The following is a 24,587-nucleotide window of genomic DNA, read 5'->3' on the forward strand; positions in this document are numbered from 1 at the left end:
CATTCCCCTTGAAAACTAGCACCAGACAAGGATGGCCTCTCTCACCACTTCTATTCAATATAGTGTTGGAAGTTCTGGCCAGGGCAATCAGGCAAGAGAAAGAAATAAAGGCATTCAAATACAAAGAGAGGAAGTTAAACTATCCCTGTTTGCAGAAGACATGGTCCTATATCTAGAAAACCCCACCATCTCAGCCCAAAAGCTTCTTAAGCTAATAAGCAACTTCAGCAAAGTCTCAGGATACAAAATCAATGTGAAAAAATTACTAGCATTCTTATACACCAACAACAGTCAAGCCGAGAGCCAAATAAGGAATGAACTCCCATTCACAATTGTCACAAAAAGGATAAAATACTTAGGAATACAGCTAATTAGGAAAGTGAAAGATCTCTACAAAGTGAACTACAAACCACTGCTCAAAGAAATCATAGATCACACAAATTAAAAAAAATTCCATATTCATGGACGGGAAGTATCAATATCATGAAAATAGCCATACTGCCCAAAGCAATTTGTAGATTCAATGCTGTTCACATTAAACTACCATTGCCATTCTTCACAGAATTAGAAAAAACTATTTTAAAATCCATATGAAACTAAAAGGGAACCTAAATTGTCAAGTCAATCCTAAACAAAAGAAACAAAACTGGAGGCGTTGCACTACCCAACTTCAAACTATACTACAGGGCTAGACTAATCAAAGCAGCATGGTACTGGAAGAACAGACACATAGACCAATGGAACAGAATACAGAACCCAGAAATAAGACTGTGCACCTACAATTATCTGATCTTTGACAAACCTGACAAAAGCCAGCAATGGGGAAATGATTCCCTATTCAATAAATTGTGCTGGGATAACAGGCTAGCCATATGCAGAAGATTAAAACTGGACCCCTTCCTTACATCATATACAAAAATCAACTCAAGATGGATTTTAAATGTAAAATGTAAATGTAAAACCCAAACCTATGAAAATCCTGGAAGACAACCTAGGCAACAGCATTCAAGATATAGGTACGAGCAAAAATTTAATGACAAAGACACCCAAAGCAATTGCAACAAAAGCAAAAATTGAAAAAATGAGATTTAATTAAACTGAAGAGCTTCAGCACAGCAAAAGAAACTACCAACAGAGTAAACAGACAACCTAAAGAATGGGAGAACATTTTTGCAGTTTACCCATCTGACAAAGGTCTAATATTCAGCATCCACAAGGAACTTAAACACATTTACAATAAAACAAACAACCCCATTAAAAAGTAGGCAAATAACATGAACAGACACTTTTCAAAAGAAGACATACATGTGGCCACCAAGCATATGAAAGAAAGCTTAACATCACTGATCATTAAATGCAAATCAAAATCACAATGAGATACCATCTAACACCAGTCAGAATAACTACTATTAAAAAGTCAAAAAATAACAAATGCTGGCAAGGTTGTGGAGAAAAAGGAACACTTATACACTGTTGGTAAGAGCGTAAATTAGTTCAGCCTTTGTGGAAGACAGTGTAGATTCTCTGCAGATTTGACTAGTGCAATTACATGAACACATTCACAGAAACTGGAGCTTTTTGGTTGATATGGTTTGGTTGTGTCCTCACCCAAATCTCCTCTTGAACTGTAGCTCCCACAATCCCCACATGTCATGGGAGGGACCTGGTGGGAGGTAACTGCGTCATGGGGGCAGGTTTTCCTGTGCTGTTCTCATGATAGTGAATAAGTCTCATGAGATCTGAAGGTTTTATAAAGGGCACTTCCCCTGTACATGTTCTCTTGCCTGCCACCATGTAAGATGTGCCCTTGCTCCTCCTTTGCCTTCTGCCATGATTATAAGACCTCCCCAGTCATGTGGAACTGTGAGTCCATTAAATCTCTTTTTCTTTATAAATTACCCAGTCTTGGGTATTTCTTCATAGCAATATGAAAATGGACTAATACAGTAAATTAGTATGAAGTAATGGGGTGCTGCTGTAAAGATACCCAAAAATGTTGAAGTTACTTTGGAACTGGGTAACAGGCAGAGGTTGGAACAGTTGGAGGACTCAGAAGAAGACAGGAAAATGTGGGAAAGTTTGGAACTTCCTAAAAACTTGGAGGGCTCATAAGACAAGATGTGGGAAAGTTTGGAACTTCCTAGAGAATTGTTAAATGGCTTTGACCAAAATGCTGATAATGATATGGACAATAAAGTCCAGGCTGAGGTGGTCTCTGATGGAGATGAGGAACTTGTTGGGAAATGGAGTAAAAGTGACTCCTGTTATGCTTTAGCAATGAGACTGGCAGCATTTGACCCTGCTCTAGAGATCTGTGAGACTTTGAACTTGAGAGAGATGATTTAGGGTATTTGGTGGAAGAAATTTCTACACAGAAAAGTATTAGAGATGTGACTTGGGTGCTCTTTAAAGCATTTAGTTTTATTCATTCACAAAGATATGGTTTGGAACATTTAAAATGTTTGGAATGTTTAAAAGAGAAGCAGAGCATAACAGTTTGGAAAATTTGCAGCCTGACAATGCAATAGAAAAGAAAAACCCATCTTCTGATTTTCTGAGGAGAAAATCAAGCTGGCTGCATAAATTTGCATAAGTAATGAGGAGTAAATGTTAACTGCCAAGACAATGGGGAAAATGTTTCCAGGGCATGTCAAAGACCTTCCAGCAGCCCCTCCCATCACAGGCCCAGAGGCCTAGAAGGAAAAAATGGTTTTGTGGGCTGGGCCCAGGCCCCCACTGCTGTGTGTAGCCTTGGTACTTGGTGCCCTGTGTCCCAGCTGCTCCAGCCTTGACTAAACTGTGCCAAGGTACAGCTCAGGTCAGGGCTTCAGAGGGTGGAAGCCCCAAGCTGTGGCAGCTTCCATGTGGTGTTGAGCCTGTGAGTGCACAGAAGTCAGGAATTGAAGTTTGGGAGCCTCTGCCTAGATTTCAGAGGATGTATGGAAACACGTGGATGTTCAGGCAGAAGTTTGCTGCAGGGATGGGGCCCTCATTGAGAACCTCTGACAGGGCAGTGTGGAAGGCAAATGTGGGGTTAGAACTCCCTACGCCCACAGTCCCCACTGGGGCACTGCCTAGTGGAGCTGCAAGAAGAGGGCCACCATCCTCCAGACCCCAGAATGGTAGATCCACCAACAGTTTACACTGTGCACCTGGAAAAGACACAGACACTCAATGCCAGCCTATTACAGCAGCCAGGAGGGAGGGCTGTATCCCGCAAAGCCACAGGGACAGAGCTGGCCAAGACTGTGGGAGCCCACCTCTTGCAGCAGCGTGACCTGGATGTGAGACATGGTGTCAAAGGATATCATTTTGGAGCTTTAAGATTTGACTGCCCTGCTGGATTTTGGACTTGCATAGGGCCTATAGCCCCTTCGTTTTGGCCAGTTTCTCCCATTTGGAACAGGTGTATTTACCCAATGCCTGTACCCCCATTGTATATAGGAAGTAACTAACTTGCTTTTGATTTTACAGGCTCTAAACAGAAGGGACTGGCCTTGTCTCAGATAAGACTTTGAACTGTGGGACTTTGAGTTAATGATGAAGTGAGTTAAGACTTTGGGGGACTGTTGGGAAGGCATGATTGGTTTTGAAATGTGAGGATATGACATTTGATAGGGGCCAGGGGCAGAATGATATGATTTGGCTCTGTCCTCACCCAAATCTCGTCTTGAATTATAGCTCCCATAATCCCCAATGTGTCTTCAGAAGGACCTGGTGGGAGGTAATTGAATCATGGGGGTGGGCTTTCCCATGCTGTTCTCATGATAGCGATTAACACTCACAAGATCTGGTGGTTTTATAAAGGGCAGTTCCCCTGCACACACACTCTTGCCTGCTGCCATGTAAAACATACCTTTGCTCCTCCTTCACCTTCCACCATGATTGTGAGGCCTTCCCAGCTATGTGGAAATATGAGTCCATTAAACCTCTTTTTCTTTATAAATTACACAGCCTTGGGTATTTCTTCATAGCCATGTGAAGAAGTATATAATACATTGGTGTAAGGCATTGTGAAATTTTTTACATAATTTTTATAATCATCACTTTGTTTGAGGGAGATCAGATGTCTGACATTTCTCTTTCTCAAGGGATAGTCAACAGAAATTGCTAATTTGTGTACAAGTATTGTGTTCAATATGAGTTGAATGTCCAGCAGAAAAAGTTGTGTAACTCCTCAAGTGGGAAAAGTATAAAAAACAACAAAAGAGCTTTGAAGTCTTTCATCTGTATTTTTAGGGAAAAAATATTAAAAGTGATCCTAGACAGAAAGTCCATGACCAGGATCCCATTATCAGTGGGAAATTAGTGCAAGAGGTGGGAGGTTATTATTAGTTTTTTTTTTTTTTTCAGCAGGAAATAGTCAGAGAAGATGCCTTAAAATGAAGGAAAAAAAAGAGGCCTGCTTCAGAGGAACAAGCTCTCAAGAATTTTGATGTAAAATAAGCAAGAATCAGCACCAATCCCCTTCGGGGTGTTTTGAGACTATATTAAGAAAGATGAATATAAAGAGAGAGTGAAAAGACTAGGAATTGGTTGAAATGCACACTTGTAGTTTGCAAACTGCTCTATTTACAAAGAGATGCAAAATACTTGGTGTTTGACAGAAAATAAGTTATGCTTATTTTAATAAGTAGATAATTTTTTGAGAATTTTTCATTTACTTAGCTATGGTATGAATCTAGGGCAGGAGTTGGGACACACCTTCTCCATTAGTAATGGAAGTACACCATTGACTTGAGGTCTGGACTGTAAAAAGTGAATGGCCATCTTATATGATAGGGTGTTTTGAATCCTTGACATTTGATGTTGACAGACTTGATCAACAGCATGCTCAGCTCCATAATCTTAAGCAAGTTAATGCAGGAACAGAAAACCAAATATCACATGCTCTCACTTATAAGTGGGAGTTAAACACTGAGCACACATGGACATAAAGATGGGAACAACAGACACTGTGAACTAATAGAGTGGGGAGGGAGGGGGGGAGGGGGGAGGGAGAAGATGTGGGCTGAAAAACTAACTACTGGGGACTATGCTCACTACCTGGATGCAATATACCCATGTAACAAACCTGCACGGGTACCCCCTCTATCTAAAATAAAAGTTGAAATTTAAAAAATGCTCAGAAGCACATGGGTGTTCCAAAATGGTAATTCCCAAATGGCCCTGCCCAAGCCCAGAGACTATTCATGATCACCTAGTGTCAACATTTAGTGAAAAGGGATGACTGCCGAATTACTTTGGTTTAACATACAGAGTCAAAGTGTACCCAGTGAGATGGACTGTCCAGGGGTGATCTGACAAAACCAACACTAGACTGAAAGTTGTGGCTGTGAATCTCAGTTATCTATTACTGTATTACACCATTTCAAAGGGTGGGACCAAGTTTTATTTTTCTATGTGTTTCTTGCAAGACACATGAACATAATAGGCCTTGATAATCATTGAGTAAATGATTACGAATGAATGAATAAATGGATGGATGGATGGATGGATGGTTGGATGGATGGATGGATGGATGGATGGATGTGTTGTTGAACATTTAACCTCAAAAGCTTTCCTGCCAATTATCTGACATTTACCAGTAAATTTCTTGGATTCTTGATTGTCTACTTATTGATTTCTTTATGTTTTGTGATTTTTAAAAAAATCCTTTAATATCCTTCTCTGTCTTGTCTGGTTATTTCTGAGCTCTAACTACCCTACTTTGGTCTCACTCCATTATCATCCAAGCTCTGATAACAGTCATGATAACAAAATTATGTTGTCATCTTTAAATCTTTCCTCACATCCACTCACCAGAATGACTGTTCTATTTGTACAGTGTCTCAGTAATATATGCCTCTCTATTTAATGCCAACTGTGATTATTCAAGTTTAGATAATAACTTTATAAGTGACCTTGCTACACCAACAAACTGACTCAAAGTGTCTTCTCAGCATAATGTTGGAACTTCCACCCAGGCACTCTATACTCTAACCACCTGGATCTACTACCTTTCCACTTTTAAATCACTGTGTCTTTGTCTTTATTATAGCTGTTCTGTTTTAAATAATGCCCCAACTCCCTATCCCCTGTTACATACGTACACACACACCAAAGTTTTATTCCTTTAAGACCTTTATGAAAACTCACTCCATGACTGCTTCTCTTTTTCACTCAGGCAGAATTTATTACTTTCTTGTTCTGGGCTCCAACAATAGCATTCATCACTCTATTGAAATAAGCTGAAGGACAATGTGAAATAAGGTTTTAATCCTGTTTGAATCCCTTAAAGCTAGCATAGTGACTATTCAGTAAGCATTTCCTGATTATCATATACCTTGACAGACACAGAACCCCATGAAATGAAGTGGTAATTTATAAAACGATTGCCTGCTATTATCACACACCTTTTCATCATCAAAGGAGGTAAGCCATGGAGAAAGAGCCTGCAAACATACGCTTTAGAGGATTAAAAATAGTAATGAAAAAGAATTTTAAAAGGCTGTTGTCTCTATGGCATGATTTTCCTGCACACCACCATGCACTCCTCAGCCTATGTGGAATGCCCATTTTCTTGCTTATTCTCAGAAAAGCACTGCCATCCTCCCTAGGTTATATAACTCCAGGTAAGTTTTCAGATTGAGTCCCTAAACACCAACTCCCACTAAGTTACTTGTTGGGCTGACTGGTTCTCAGTGTAGATCAGGAATGGTATAAGATATGTTGGTTACATTCTATCATACCAGAAACAAGGAAGTTATCAATGATGACCGGGGTCAAGTCTAAAGTTCTCTGGAGCCAATCTGAAGTGGCTGTCATTGACCAAAGTTGGGATTATTCAGGGAAAAAAAATGTAATGGACTGAGGAGATTCATTTTTAAAAACATGAGTTCATAATGATAACAGGAAAAATCCTTCAGCAGTCTACTTTAACTGATATTCAAGTACCAACTCATCATTTTGAAAACTGATAAAGAAGCAAGCCTTTATCTTGATTTTCCTATACCCATTGTACTGCAGCATAACTAGTCAATCAGAGAAAGTTTCTCTTCATAGGAAATTATGGCAAATATATTAAGAAGGAGTAAAAGAAAATAACCACTTAAAGTTCTTGACAAAATACTAGATTTAGGGAATGAAAATAATGGTCCATAAAATCCAAAAAGACACTTAAAACAGGTAGCATGGGTCTCTTGATGGAAGTACTCAACATTACTGATGAAGTATTCCAGCCCATACCCGAACCTGAATATGAACAAGTCTCTAGATTTAGCTAACAGTTTACAGGAAATACAAGAGGCAAGGAGAAAAAAAAAGTAAAAATAAACAGAAGGTCAAAATAAGCAAAAAATCCATGGTCAAATTACCTGTTTTCTTCTGCAAATGAATTAAATGGCAAAACAGAAAAGAGAAAAAGGAACTTCTTCCTTTTGTTTTAAAAACCCATGTCCAGCTTTCACACTTTTACTTAACTTAAATTTACCCTCACAATGTTGCACTTATCATTCAGGAATGTAATCACAGATTACTTACTTGTCTTTCCTAATTGATATAGCAGAAACAATGTCTTGTTAATTTTGTATTCGCAACTACCACCAGAGTGCCCAGCACACAGCTCATAATAGGTGCTCATTGAATGTTTGCAGAATAAATAAATGAATAAACTCCAAGAACCATCAACTGGCCCTTTATTCCAATGTTATAATTCATTTTCTTCTTGCTAAATCTGGGAGTATGAAGCAAGAGGGCTGCAGTGGAAGAAAGGTGGCACAGAAACGATTTCATTTGATCTCAGATAAAGGTTTGCAAAGCTTGCTCTTTATGAGTATTTTCAGTATTTGTTACACATTAGTGCCTCCTGGGAAAATTTTTAAAACACATATGGTTGGTCCCATAACCAGACATTCTGATTTATTTGATTTTGAGTGGAACCCAGAAATAGTATTTTTTGTAACTCCTCAGTTGGCACAAATGCGGGGCCAGGATAAATTGCTCTGTATCATTTTCAATGCCTTTCCATTCCACATGTCTCTCAAACTCTAACCTCCCATAAGTACAGAGTTCTTTGTTATACCTGCAGATTCTAGTGCAGACCCTGGTTCACTGTTAAATATTTATCTTTGTGTGTGTGCCTGTATACATGTGTGTGCACATGTGTACTCATTTTCGTATGTATATTTTGTTCACATGAATAAATATGAAGGCCCTTTTTCAATAGAGCATCTTCACTATGATCTCAGAAGTAAGAGACTCAGGTTATGAAGCCAATAACGAGCAAAATAGGCTAGTATTTCAGAGCAATGTAAAAATATGTTATGGTGGTTAGAAATATACATTAAAGCTGACTCTTCATGCAAGAATAGAGCCAACCTTGGTTGGCAGAATCAAAGAGCTGTTATCTTTGTTTTACTGACAAAACATATACAGATCTAAAAGCATATCAATACCCGAACCATTGGGGGACTGTTAGTTCTCTATGTGATAAGACCAATCTATATCCAGAAAATAAAAGATAAAATAAACAAGTGGTCTAGTATTGTCTTTTATTCTTTGTTGACAGATTTTTTTACTGTGATCTTTTATATTATGATATAAGAGAGATGAAAAATAGTTTAGATGGCTTAGTCAAGACTTGTGTTTGTGCTTGCTTTGGCAGCACATATACTAAAACTGAAGTGATACAGAGAAGAGTAGCATGGCCCCTGCACAAGGATTACATGCAAATTTGTGAAGTGTTCCGTATTTCTCCAGGAGTTGGATTTTGAAAAAAATTAATAAAATAGACTTCTAGCTAGCTAATAAAGAAGAAAAAAGAGAAGATTCAAATAAACACAATCAGAAATGATAAGGGGATATCACGACTAATGCCACAGAAATACAAACAACCATTAGAGAATACTATAAACACCTCTATGCACATAAACTAGAAAATCTAGAAGAAATGGATAAATTCCTGGACACATACACCCTCCCAAGACTGAAGCAGGAAGAAATTGAATCCCTGACTAGACCAATAATGAGTTCTGAAATTGTGCAGTAATAAGCAGCTATAAACAAAAAAACAGCACAGGACCAGACAAATACTACTAGAGTTACAAAGAAGAGCTGGTACCATTCCTAGTGAAATTATTCCAAAAAATTGAAAAGGAGGGACTCTTCCCTAACTCATTCTATGAGGCCAGAATCATCCTGATAAAGAAAAGCCTGGTAGAGATACAACAAAAAAAGAACTTCAGGCCAATATTGTTGATGAAGATCAATGCAAAAATCCTCAACAAAATACTGGCAAACCAAATCCAGCCACACATCAAAAAGCTTAACCACCACAATCAAAGAGACTTCATGCAAGGTTGGTTCAACATACACAAATAAATAAAAGTGATTCATCACATAAACAGGACTAAAGACAAAAACAACATGATTATCTCAATAGATGCAGAAAAAGCCTTCAATAAAATTCAACATCCCTTCATGTTAAAAACTCTTAGTAAACTAGGTATTGAAGGAACATACCTCAAAATAATAAGAGTCATATATGACAAACCCACAACCAATATCATACTCAACAGGCAAAAGCTGGAAGCATTCCCCTTGAAAACTAGCAAAAGACAAGGATGTCCTCTTTCACCACTTTTATTCAACATAGTATTGGAAGTTCTGGCCAGGGGAATCAGGCAAGAGAAAGAAATAAAGGCATTTAAGTAGAAAGAGAGGAAGTCAAACCATCCTGTTTGTAGATGACACGATCCTATATCTAGAAAACCCCATCATCTCACCCTAAAAGCTTCTTAAGCTGATAAGCAACTTCAGCAAAGTCTCATATACAAAATCAATATTCAAAAATCACTAGCATTCAGATACACCAACAACCGTCAAGCCAAGAGCCTAATCAGGAACGAACTCCCATTCACAATTGCCACAAAAATAATAAAATACCTAGGAATACAGCTAAGCAGGGAAGTGAAAGATCTCTACAAGGAGAACCACAAACCTAAAAGACATCAGAGATCACACAAACAAATGGAAACACATTCCATGCTGATGGATAGGAAGAATCAGTATCATGAAAATAGCCATACTGTCCAAGGGAATTTATAGATTCAATGCTATTCTCATTAAACTACCACTGATATTCTTCACAGAACTAGAAAAAACCTATTTTAAAATTCATATAGAACCAAAAAACAACCTGAACAGTCAAGGCAATCCAAAGCAGAAAAAAAAAAAAAAAAGCTAGAGGCATCACACTCACGCTACCTGACTTCAAACTATGCTATGGGGCTAGAGTAACCAAAACAGCATGGTGCTGGTACAAAGACACAAAGACCAATGGAACATAACAGAAAACCCAGAAATAAGTCCACACACCTACAACCATCTGATCTTCGACAAACCTGACCAAAACAAGCAATGGGGAAAGGATTCCCTATTTAATAAATGGTGCTAAGATAACTGACTAGCCATATGCAGAAGATTGAAACTGGACCCCTTCCTTACACCACACACGAAAATCAATTCAGGATGGATGAAAGACCTAAATGTAAAACCCCAAACTATAAAATCCCCAGAAGAAAACCTAGGCAATAGCATTCAGGACATAGGCACAGCAAAGATTTCATGATGAAGATGCCAAAAGTAATTGCAACAAAAGCAAAAATTGAAAAATGGGAGCTAATTAAACTAAAGAGCTCTGCACAGCAAAGGAAACTATCATCAGAGTGAATGGACAGCCTAGAGAATGGGAGAACATTTTTGCAATCTACCCATCAGACAAAGGTCTAATATCCAGTGTCTACAAGGAACATAAACAATTTTACAATTAAAAAAACAACCCCATTAAAAAGTGGGCAAAGGACATGAACAGACACTTCTCAAAAGAAGACATGCATGCAGCCAACAAACATGAAAAAAAGCTCAACATCACTGATCATTACAGAAATGCAAATAAAGCCACAGTGAAATGCCATCACACACCAGTCAGAATGGCTATTATTAAAAAGCCAAAAAGCAACAGATGCTGGTGAGGTTGTGGAGAAAAAGGAACACTTTTGTTGGTGGGAGTGTAAATTAGTTCAACCATTGTGGAAGACAGTGTGGCAATTCCTCAAAGACCTAGAAGCAGCATTCCCTCCAGCAATCTCATTACTGGGTATATACATAAAGGAATATACATCATTCTATTATAAAGATACATGCACACGTATGTTCACTGCAGCACTTTTCACAATAGCAAAGTCATGGAATCAACCAAAATGCCCACCGATTATAGACTGGATAAAGAAAATATAGTACATATATACCATGGAATAGTATGCAGCCATAAAAAAGAACAAGCTCATGTCCTTTGCAGGGACATGGATGGAGCTGGAATCCATTATCCTTGGCAAACTAACACAGGAACAGAAAACCAAACACCACATATTCTCACTTATTAGTGGGAGCTGTACAATGAAAACACATGGACACAGGGAGGAGAGCAACCCACACTTGAGCCTGTTGGGGGGTGGGAGGAGGGAGAGCATCAGTAAGAATAACTAGTGGATGCTGTGCTTAATCTGTAGGTGATGGGATGATCTGTGCAGCTAATCACCATGGCACACGTTTAACTATGTAACAAACCTGCATATCCTGCACATGTATCCCTGAACTTAAAAGTTCAAAATCCAAAAAGTAAATAAATAAAAATTATATATGCATTTTATATACTATTTTATATAAATATGTAGTAATAGATTAATTATGGATGCCTATATATGATCTAAAACTATATTAAAATACATTTCCATAATTTGATCCAAAAAGATTTTTTTTTTATTTTGAAAAGTTTCAAATATATACAAAAGTCAAGAGATTGGTATAATGATTACCACGTGTTCAACATCCAGTTTAAACAATTATAAGCTCAGACAGCCTTGTTTCACCTACTTTCCAACCTTGGATTATTTTGAACCAAATCTCAGACATTATCATAAGCCTCTCATCATGTGTATGTAAAGAATAAGATTTCTTTGTTTAAACAAAATCAAAATATTATATCACATCTAAAAACATTAAAATGATGTCTTAATTTTATAAAATCATTATTAAATTACCTTGATTGTTCTCAAAATATTTTTCTTTATATGTTGTTCAAATACAGATCCAAATAAGATCTATAAACTGATCAAGGACCTAAAGCATATATTAGTGTGAATGTATGGTAGAGTGCAAGAAGGGAAGTTTTCAGAAGCAAGGTAGGAAATGAAAGCACATTCCTTCCGTGAAGCCTATGATAAGCCAGGTGAAAGAGTTTGAGCATTATCCTGAGAGCCGTGAGAGTCCAATGAAATACTTTAAAGACTGAGACCTGAGCATATTTAAGAGGCAAAGAAATTGAATGAATATTAAGGGAGCTAGAAAAGAGGTCACACGTTGAATAGCTTTCAAACTTTTTTATGTATTGACTTTATTTTTCTGTGAGAACTAAATTTGGAGGTCTTTAAAGATTATGAGAAAAGCTACCTTAAATCTGGACAACTATAAGAAGTATGGGACCACAAGGAAAAAAAAAACAGTAACAAAAATGTGACTATGACTAAGTAGAACTGGCTCCAGTTCAAAGAAATGTGAAAAGGGGTTTTGCATAATTCCTTCTACACTGCCAGGCCAGTTTATCTGGGAAGAAAAGAGGCAAGAAGAAGAAATAAATAACCATACACTTAGGTGGAGCTTCCTTATCAAAAAATATATGTAATGAAAGAAAACTGCTAGATGACGAGTTAGTAGGTGCAGCGCACCAGCATGGCACATGTATACATATGTAACTAACCTGCACAATGTGCACATGTACACTAAAACTTAAAGTATAATAAAATAAAATAAAATAAAATAAAATAAATAAAATAAAATGTAGCACCAGAAAAAAAAAGAAAACTATGTCAAAAAACTATTGCCATAAATTAAAGCCATGCCTATATCAAAATAATTCAGAGAATCTAGAAAGTAAACATTGATTAAATTCAATCAAAAAGAATGGAGATATTGTTACAATAATAAAAAGCACATTTGATTTGAAAGCCTAGTCATTAAGATAGTACTATACATACTGTATAATCAACAATAAAGATTTGTTATTGAAAATTTATACAGCAAAATTGGAAGATAATGAAATAGCAGAAGGAAATTGATTTATCAGAGGAGTGGGTGACTTTGACTCATATATCTTACTCTATTCTATGGTATATCACAGGGTAAAAATAGTAATAATTTATGGTCCCTCTATATATTAATAATAATGTGGGCTGGGCGCGGTGGCTCTTGTCTGTAATCCCAGCACTGTGGGAGGCCGAGGTGGGAGGATCACGAGGTCAGGAGATCGAGACCATCCTGGCTAACACGGTGAAACCCCGTCTCTACTAAAAATACAAAAAATTAGCCGGGCATGGTGGCGGGCGCCTGTAGTCCCAGCTAGTCGGGAGACTGAGGCAGGAGAATGGCGTGAACCCGGGAGGCAGAGCTTGCAGTGAGCCGAGATTGCACCACTGCACTTCAGCCTGGGTGACAGAGGGAGACTCTGTCTCAAAAAATAAATAAATAAATAAAATAAACAAATAAAAATAATAATGTAAGACATTTTATATGTGTATTAAGATACTAAATTCTACATCCTGAAAATAGAATACAAACTTTCTTTTCAAATTCTCTTGGGAATATATTCAAAATTTGTTCTATACGAAGTCTCAATATAACTTCAGTGAATTCTACATTTACACATAATATATAACTTGCTTTTTGATAACAATATCAAAGTGGAAGTTAAATTTTAAAAATAGAATCCTCCTCAAAAGGTATCTTTAAGTTGAAAACCTTAAAACTGGGGAAAAGCAAAAAAATTGAAGAATATCTAAATATAATAGTTAAAAAACATGAAAAACCACAATCTATGAAATATGGAAATAAAATATAAACTCTATGAAATGATTCACTGTAAGAAAGTTTATTGTCTTAAATGCTACACACTGAAATAGGAAAATATAAATTAAATGAATTATTAAATTTAAAAAGCAAAATAAATACCTCTAATGAGACAGAGGGGGAAAAGTTAACCAAGATTAAAGCAGAAATTAACAACATTTAGAAGGTACAAATAGAGTAAAGCTAATACAATTCAAGCATATGGTTATGTGAAAGAACTGATAACATAAACTACTTAATAAACTAGGACACAAAAAGAGAAATAAAAAAGTAATATAAATGAGATATATCATTATTGAGAAAATTCAAATAACTCTCAATTCTCAACTTTATGTACATAAATTTGAAAATTTAGAACAAATATCTTTTCTTCAAAAGGGTTATTATATCCAAACAGGCCAACTGTAGTAGAATAAATTGAGAAAATTGTAAAGTGCCATGCCTATATCACTTCAAATGTAACCACCTACCAAATATTCGTGGAATAGATACTTCTACTATTCTTCAAAGTGTTATTCTATTATTCTCTCCCTATTGGTAACCATTGTAAATCAGAATAATATACTTAAACCTCTATTTCTTGTCCTATTCATATAGACAGTATTTACTGATTTCTAACTTTATCTTTTAATGATATTAGTAATCCTACTCTCACTCCTTTTCACCTTCAACTTCAAAATATTGGTTATCTATAATTTTAAATTTTGATTAATATGGGGATCATATGCATTCATTTATAGCCTTGTAGTCACAAATCTTCCAAATTTCAACAGGTTGAATATAAATGGCAAAAGCAATACATGATATTTATATTATTGTGACTAGGTAAAGCCACATGATCATATTTCCGTTCTAGCAGTTTGCCCTGAGCCTCCACCCACTCCTAGTCCACTATCACATATTTTATAGCCTTTCTTTTATTTTCTTGTATTTGCTGCCTCTCTGTCAAGATCTTCTGATATCTTAAGCTTATTATTAAACTGCTTAGGTCCCCTTTAAGGAAGAGCCTGCCTCAGCAGCTTTTAGTGCTGCAACAAGCTACCTTTCTTTATCAAACAGCCTTTTCTGATTGCCTTCCATTGACCAAAGGCTCACTCTTCAGGGGTGGCCCTCATCTGATGTCTGATCCAGGGAGGGGTACAATGGCTCTCTCACATTTGGCCTAATGGGGAACACCGCAGCCAGACCCTATCAACTCCAGAACTTCCTCTGGGTCAGCTTAAGCGGTTGATCAACAGCTTAAGGTGTTGATGCCACATCACAGTTCCACTTCTCTCTCTGCCTGATGCTGCTTCCCCACACCCCTTTTTAAAAGGTGTTGATCTCTACACAGTTTCTAATAAACATTCTACAATCTTATTTCCATCTCAGTGTCTGTTTCCTGGAGAATCCACTCTGCAACAATGCTGTTTTAGTCTAACTAGCTCCTTGGTCAGTAACCTGGAAATATGCCATTAAACATTATGCCTATACAGCCTGAAACCACTAGCACTGAAGAAAAATCTATCTCACTTGTAGTAAGCTGTCTTCCCTGGAAACAAGTCAGAGTCAACTTAGCAATGCTCCTTTCAGTTTTTTTTGTTTTTTGTTTTTTGTTTTTTTTTCTATTAGAGACCCCTTGTGTTTTCACGGCAGCCACATCCAGCCGCAAACTGAGACAAAAGGCAAAAGGAGAATTTGGCTTAATATGAGACTGAGATGTAGTTCCCTCCTTTTTCCCTACCCCAATTCCTCTTTCAATATGTCCCCTCTTCTCTCAACACCATATATGACAAATTCTAGCCACAGAGTATCAACCTGGGTTTTTCTTTTACTTCACTTTTCCTTATTTATATCTTTTTATAAGTGTAAGCTCATATACGAAGAGGCTTCATCTCCAAGCAGAGAGACCATCAGCTCTGGATTGTCAATTTTCCACTCAGGCTATCTGTCTATCCATCATCTTACACAAACTGTTGGAACCACGTTCTATGGGATCATTAGTACTGATGACTCAGTTGTTCCTCAGCACACTTACTGCTGTTTCTAAAACTACAGAGTTTATCCACAATTTCCTATGCATACACCTTTCTAATTTTAAGAGGGAGATACAATTCATAAATTTAAAAAGATGTATCAACTGAAGAATGATAAATTTCATAAATTTGGAAAGGAGAGCTTTACTTTTCATAAAGGTTGCAGCCTGCAGCGTAGCCATTCTGAGAGGCCAGGAAGTGTAACCTCCATCCAGAAGCCAGAAACACACTTTTTGAGGGTCAGAAGAATATGACAGGGATTTATGCTGAATAGACTGGCCACATACACATATTCAATAAACTATAGGAAGAGTCATGAATATTTATAAGTAGAGAAATGTGGGCATGTGCAGTTGAGTTTCATGTCTGTCTATGGGACCCACGTTCTAAAAATGGGTTAGCATAATTCGAGGATACAGTTTTCAGCCCTGTGGTGTCAAAAGGTGAAGCAAGGGACATGAAAACTTTCATTGCACATGGGAGATGGTGTCCAACCTCCCATCCTGTCATTGCTGGGAACTCAACTTCCAAGCTTTCCCTGAGATCCGCTTGACCAAGACAGAATCCATTCAGTCAGTTGGCAGGCTTAGGATTTCATTTTTATTTCTCATAGGCATACTTAACAAAGTAAAAGGACAGCAATCTATATCAAACGGTGAACTCTCTCCTGAAATCCTCCCTCCTCCAGCCCACTGATTGACTTGGTGGAATCTACTCCAATCAGGACTGACAGCTCTGTAGCCCTGTTGCAACATCTCATCTAGAGCTAGGTCCACAATTTCCTGGATCTCCCATCTTCTTTCTTGATTTATCCCCCCAGTTTTAGAGAAGACTTCCTCAAGTGGCCTCTTTGCACTTCTATTAGAGTGTTCTTTCTCTGATTTGTTTTTTCACTCGACTTTCTTCCACCAAAGTTTTATCTTGTAGAAATCTACTGAAGGTATTCATCTGCAGATGGATGCTTTCCTATTCTCTTTGAACTTGGTAACGTATATCTAGAAAGCCCCTTTACTAATGCACTGTTTGAGGAGAAAGGTATGCACATGAGTGCTTTCTGTCAGCCCCAACAAGAAATATTCTAAAAAACCATAACCAGTTTCGGATGAGAGTAAGACTTGGATTCTGGGAAGGAAGAGAAGCTTTCTTTTAACTGCAATTCTATTGAGTTGTGGAAATTTTTACCTTGAAAGCACATTCCTTTACTTTTTAGTAAAAGGAAACTAATTTGATAAATGGACAAATACTAAACAAGCAACTACTACATACCAGACACAGTTCCAGATGGTTTTTAAAGGGTACAGGAGATGGAGAAAAATCCAACACCTATTATTAGGCAATTTGAAAAGGAAATTGCCACTGCAACAGAACAGCAATTTCTGGATTTGTTACTATTCACTAGATCTGTGGAAGCCTACAGAATTTTGGTCTGCTTTAAAAGTAAAATAAAAACAATCTTTACAGTGTCAGCAGCTGAAATTTCTTATACTCATGTAATGTGGGCTTTGAAATAAATTTTTATCATTATATAAAATCTGAATCATCTGCTTAAAGTGAGCTCATTTTGCCTCCTAAAACATTTTTTCCATTGTCCCATGTGTTTTAGCATGATTCCAGCTATAAAATTATAATAATCATAATCTCACAAAATAGAAAATTTCCAGGCTACTTTGGATATTTAATGGGAAAATAGCCAGTTGTTTTATCTCATATGGCTTCTTAAACCCAATGCATTTTAAAAGATATTTTTTCTCATTTTATATATATTTCGAGTATATTTATCTCAGATAGATAATGCTTTAACTTTAACAATTACTCTAATTATCAAGAAATCTACACTCAGTTTTGGGTAACTTGGTATGTTTGTATTAACTTTTCAAGTATGATAATAAAATGTTGGACCTGGAAGAGGTGGTGAAACAAATAAAGGCACTTAACACTTTGTGAATTCTCACTATTTACCAAACATCATGAACCTGGATTCTGAAACTCTGGTTTTCTTGTTATAAAATCAGAATACGAATATCTCATCTCATAAGGTGTGAATGAGGAATGAGTATGCCTAACTCATAGTCAGTGATCAGTCAGGGATATTATTTCTCTCTATATTTCCATCTTTATGGATTAATTTAAGTGAGTCTGGTCATATTCCTATAAGTAGAAAACCCTATTTCAAGAAGACAACTATTTTTCAAGGTTGCCAAAAGAGTTGCTGATCAATACTTGTCAATCAAAGGAGAACCTCAATAATATGAGAAAGGGACTTGTCTTGGGGCCTGCAGAATCAGCTCTACAAAGACACATGGTATAACTAAAAGGAAATTGAGCTGTGCCCTCAATTGGGGTGAAAACCAGTCTTGTACTTTTATAATCAGTTACACTGCAAATATGTCCTCTTGCATATAAAAACAAAACAAAACAAACAAAAAATAACTGACTTTGGTTATGAACTTACCTTCTATATCCTTCTGTAACTGTGAGAAAGATGCAAATTATGAAATTCATTTCGAGCAGGTAGCATCATTTTCAGCTGTGGTGAGATATATGCCATAAGGTATTAACCATTGCTGGTTCTCCGTAATGCATAAGATCTTAAAAGTAACTAAACAAGGTTGCTGATTCAGGGGATCCTACTCTTAATTTCTGAAACATACTTCCAGCAATTGAGACAAATTGTCATCTCTAAGCTGAAATTCAGCTTATTCACAATCTATTTCTTCATTCTATTTGTCAAGTTATATTTATTGAGGATGTACAGTATGGCAGACACTGTGGTATATATTGCAGTAAAAAGACCCCAAACACTTCCCCACTAAATCGAAACAAAAAATCCATTTGACAAGAGATTATCATCAGAATATAAGGAGCTCAAACGACTCCATAGGAAAAAAAAATCTAATAATCCTTGGCCGTGGTGCATGTCTGTAATTCTGGCACTTTGGGAGGCCAAGGCTGGTGGATCACTTGAGGTCAGGAGTTCGAGACCAGGCTGGCCAACATGGCAAAACCCCATCTCTACTAAAAATACAACAATTAGCTGGGCATGGTGATGTGCACCTGTAGTCCCAACTACTTGGGAGGCTGAGGCAGGAGAATCACTTGAACCTGGAAGGCAGCAGTTACAGTGAGCCGAGATTGCACCACTGCACTCCAGCTTGGGCAACAGAGGGAGACTCTGCCTCAAAAAAACAAAAAAACAAACAAAACAAAACAAGACAAAAACAAACAAAAAAATCCCTAATGATCTGATTTAAAAAGGGGCAAAAGATCTGAATAGACGTTTCTCAAAAGAAGACATACAAATGGGAAACAGCATATGAAAAGGTGCTCCACATCACTGATCTTCAGAGAAATGCAAATCAAAACTACAATGAGATATTGTCTCACTCCAGTCAAAATGACTTTTACCCAAAAGCTAAATTTGTTTGAGTTCATTGTAGATTCTGGATATTAGCCCTTTGTCAGATAAGTAGGTTGCGAAAATTTTCTCCAGGGCAATTAGGCAGGAGAAGGAAATAACGGGTATTCAATTAGGAAAAGAGGAAGTCAAATTGTCCCTGTTTGCAGATGACATGATTGTATATCTAGAAACCCCCCCTGTCTCAGCCCAAAATCTCCTTAAGCTGATAAGCAACTTCAGCAAAGTCTCAGGATACAAAATCAATGTACAAAAATCACAAGCATTCTTATACACCAATAACAGACAAACAGAGAGCCAAATCATGAATGAACTCCCATTCACAATTGCCTCAAAGAGAACAAAATACCTAGGAATCCAACTTACAAGGGACATGAAGGACCTCTTCAAGGAGAACTACAAACCACTGCTCAATGAAATAAAAGAGGATACAAAGAAATGGAAGAACATTCCATGCTCATAGGTAGGAAGAATCAATATCATGAAAATGGCCATACTGCCTAAGGTAATTTATAGATTCAATGCCATCCCCATCAAGCTACCAATGACTTTCTTCACAGAATTAGAAAAAACTACTTTAAAGTTCATATGGAACCAAAAAAGAGCCCACATCGCCAAGTCAATCCTAAGCCAAAAGAACAAAGCTGGAGGCATCACACTACCTGACTTCAAACTATACTACAAGGCTACAGTAACCAAAACACCATGGTACTGGTACCAAAACAGAGATATAGATGAATGGAACAGAACAGAGCCCTCAGAAATAATGCCGCATATCTACAACTATCTGATCTTTGACAAACCTGAGAAAAACAAGCAATGGGGAAAGGATTCCCTATTTAACAAATGGTGCTGGGAAAACTGGCTAGCCATATGTAGAAAGCTGAAACTGGATCCCTTCCTTACACCTTATACAAAAATTAATTCAAGATGGATTAAAGACTTAAACGTTAGACCTAAAACCATAAAAACCCTAGAAGAAAACCTAGGCATTACCATTCAGGACATAGGCATGGGCAAGGACTTCATGTCTAAAACACCAAAAGCAATGGCAACCAAAGCCAAAATTGACAAATGGGATCTAATTAAACTGAAGAGCTTCTGCACAGCAAAAGAAACTACCATCAGAGTGAACAGGCAACCTAAAAAATGGGAGAAAATTTAAATAAATTTTAGAATGTTAAAGATTAACATGGTCTATAACCTGAAGGGATTTATAGAAGAGTTTTGGTGACAACATATGCAATCCTTATGTGAACCTAAGAAATGAGTGAATATGATTAATTAATAAGCTTTTTATAAAAATAACACAAAGGGAGGGAGGTCTTGAGAATAAGATATCAATGTGAGAGATTAACAAATATTTACTCTATGAATGAGCACCATGTGGTGTTATGCTTAAAGGGATGATAGATAAATAAGACTATAATTTTCCCTCCAGAACAACCAACTCCAAAGGATTTGGTGAGAAAATCTTCTTAGATAGGTAGATGGAACCACCATGTGTTCCCTGTATCACTTTTGTTAAGATATTATAGTATTATTAAAAATTTTATATATACATATATATAAACAATACACATACATATTCATAATTCAACTTAATGCATTGAATATAAATTCAAATAATATATTAATAATGTTATCAAAATGCTTAAGACATCCTTTTTATGATTATAAAACATGAGAATTAAATATTTTCCTCTTTTGAAATTTATACATTTAAATATTTTAATAAGATGTATAATAATTTATTCCATGCGTAGTAATGTGAATATACTCTAAAGTTTTAGATTTTTCTTATGTTAATAGTTCACCACATGTGAAAAATGTTTAGCATGGCCAGGGAAAAGGAATCAGAATCATTGGACAAAAGATTATCTTCAGCAAACTAATTCTAGCCTTGCAGTGAAAAGCAACCCTCTGGCACCATCTACTGACTGCATTGCTTTACTTTCTAAACAAACCACATGCAAATTAGTACTGAATGAATAAAACATAAACTTTTCTTCCTCATTTTTTGTTTATGATGGGGAGCTTGAGCCATGGATGCTGACCGCAGTTGATGAATTAAGATAAACTGGCAAATTTATGTGGCACCCGTGGAATCTGATGTTTTCTAATTGCTAATGAAAACTTGCTTTAATGTGTCTGCGGGAGTCTACCTCCACAGGTGATATACTGGAATGTTTAATCAGAGACCAAAATGATCTTTGCCAGAATTAAGTGGCAATGTCATGTGTGTGTGTGTGTGTGTGTGTGCACGCATGTGCGCACATGCTCAAGCATTTAAACTCTGCTGTAGAGTCCCTAACACAATATTCTGTGGTACTAACTTTAAACCTGGACATTGAGAAGACAGCTATGCAAAGAGCACCCATTAGCTACTACTGTATAGGGAAATACTTTGACATGGACCATTTAATGTAATCCTTCCCCAAATTACAGATGAGGAAATTAGGTACAAAACGATTAAGCACCTTGCACTAACTCACATCTTCCAGGATTTTCATTCAAATGTCACTTTTTCAGTAAGCTCTTTCATAGCTATCTTGCCTAAAATTCTGAACATCTCTCCAGCACTCGTTATCTTTCTTTCCTGTTCAATAATGATCATCATAATATACTGTGTCTTTTACTTACATATCATGTTTTTTGTGTATCTCCCTCCATGGAATGTAAGCTTCATGACACCAGGAGTTTTATCAGTTCTCTTCAAGGGAAAGGTAAATACTAGAGATAATAAATTGAGTCCACAAAGACCTATCATTCTCTCACACTAGAAGATTCTTTTGTGAGCTCCAAAACTGCATATTCTGGGTTATATTTCATTATAGGTTAACTTAATAAAATCTCTTTATGAATTGCAACATTACGTTGTGCAAAGAACACAATGTGTGAAGTCATGTAGATAGATTTGAATACCACCTTCTCCAATTTCTATCCTCAGGCATGTTTATTCAGTCCTTACAAATACACATCACCCTCTTACTTCTCTGACCTTTCATCTTACTCTTCTTTTCCATATTCACCTGCACATCCATAGTCCAGCTCCCCTCATTTCTGTTCCGCAAACATGCCAGACATGCTTATACCTCAAGACCATCGTGCTGTTTCCTCTGCCTGAAATGCATCCCCATCCAATATCCCACTGCACAACTTTCTAATCCTTTTCAAGGCTTTGTTTAATATAACTTTCTCATTAACATCTTCTCTGTTCACCTCCAGATCTTAAAGACCTATAGGCTTGGAGAACAAGGTTGGCGGTCTGAGCTTGAATCTCCCCATTGATCCTTCTCCCAAAAAACTATAAAACCAACAAGGAGAGCAAACCAAACCACAGATGATTCACACATCCAGGAGCACTAGGAAGTATTTCCATTGCCTGTGGGTGTGGAGAAAGAAGGAGAGGAAACTTAAGAACTAAAAAAGAGTAGGATTCTAGATGAATTAGATAAAACACAAACAAAATCATCATCAAAGTGAGAAAGTTCAATACAAATACCAAAATGCTGAACACAGGTCAGAACTTGGTGGTTCCTAACACTGGGTTTAGTGAAAGTGAGTGGTGCCAGAAGTGTCAACAGCGGGGAGTTATTGACAGTAGATGGAAGGGGGAAGTCAGATGTATAAAGTTGGAAAGGAAAGAAACAAAGAAAACAAAAGGGAATAAAACACTCCAATCCCTCCGCCCACAACACTGCAATCAAAACACCATTCATAAAAGAAATTACACAGATTTGGGCTGAACTGAAAGAAGTGGGCACTCTCAATTTATGAAGAGTATAGCCATAGAAAAAAAATCAGACCACATCCACACACAACTATTTTGAAAAATCACTTAAATTGAATTGACGCATTTCAGCTGATGAAAATTTTTCCCATGAAACCAACCAAAGAACTGAAGAGACCTATAATACAATCCCCCAAACTAAAGTAAATATCCTCAAATGAGCATTTGGAAATTTTTTCAAAGTATGCTGAATTAGAAAGATAAACACTGAAAGCAGCAAAGGACAAAAACAGGAAGAAATAAAATGAGAATCAACTGAACACAAGAAAGAAATTAAAAAATTAAACATCAGAATTGAAAAGTAAGTTACAAAATGACCAAAAATATGAATTCAAATGACAATTTTATAAAGGGTATTGAATAAAGAGAAAAACAATCACGGTAATGTAAATGACATTTTTATTTAAAAAAATAAAAGAAAAAGGGTCAGAGAGAAGATACTTGAAATGGAAGCTAAGTAAATGATGTCTGAGATTTGCATATCTGGAGCCTTTCACTAAGAAAACCAAAACCATGAAAGAGAACTAATATTTAAAACTATAGGTCAAGGAAACTTTCCAGAAAACAAAAGAAGACCTGAATCTGCATCTTGAAAGGATGTATTAAGGAAAATTGAACTGGTGTGAGCAATTCCAAACCATACTCAAGTAAAACTATTAGACTTAAAAAAACATAAAGTATCCTCAGGGTCTCCAGGAAATGAAATGACAAGGTACAAAAGCATGAGAATAGACAGGTAATCAGACCTCTCAAAAATAAAACCAACATGGAAGCAGAATTTTCAAGAAATTTAGAAATTCTGACATCAGCTAAGTCCTTCAAGTGTGAAAGGAATAGAAAAAAGTTTTGAATGTGCAAAACACACACTTACGTGCCCTTTCAAAGGAATCTGCTAGAGGATGAGCTTCATCCAACCAAGTCTGACCAAAGGACTGAGGGTATTTCATATTTTTACAAGCAGACCTAAGACAAAGAACTGAGACTACAAAGTCTTAATCTTGGGTAAAAGAATAATATGTAAACATAATATATTCTCACAAAAGTAAAACTTAAAAAAGAAAACATGGAAAAGGAGAAAGTAGAATCATTTCATTAACTATTGTCCATGTCTTAGATAGGATTTGAAAGATACCAATTAAAATTGACAGAAGAGATTATAAAAATTTTAAAATGGAGAAAACAGAAACAGAAAAATTAAGATTACTATATAAAATATTAAACCAAAAATAACCACTAGAGCTGGAATAGAAGTCTTCATAAATATAGTATAAATATATAGTATAAACAAGTTAAAATGTAGTATAAACAAGTTAAATGATGTAAACAACAACAAAAACACAACTTAGTGGGGGGAAAACACAGTAAAAATAAGATAATATACTCAGTAATTACAACATAAGATACCATGACAATTGAGACCCAA

General features: G+C 36.5%; 1 protein-coding gene and 1 non-coding gene across 23 annotated transcripts in view; one reads left to right on the forward strand and one right to left on the reverse strand.

Moving 5' to 3' along the window:
* Positions 1-24,587, reverse strand: part of RALYL (RALY RNA binding protein like) — a 722,276-nt gene that overhangs the window by 246,681 nt on the left and 451,008 nt on the right. The window lies entirely within an intron of this gene.
* Positions 8,629-8,735, forward strand: LOC115935631 (U6 spliceosomal RNA). Its single transcript, XR_004071258.1, has one exon. It is a non-coding gene; the product is annotated as a U6 spliceosomal RNA (small nuclear RNA).

Source organism: Gorilla gorilla, chromosome 7, assembly GCF_029281585.2.
Source record: "Gorilla gorilla gorilla isolate KB3781 chromosome 7, NHGRI_mGorGor1-v2.1_pri, whole genome shotgun sequence".
Lineage (NCBI taxonomy): Eukaryota > Metazoa > Chordata > Mammalia > Primates > Hominidae > Gorilla > Gorilla gorilla.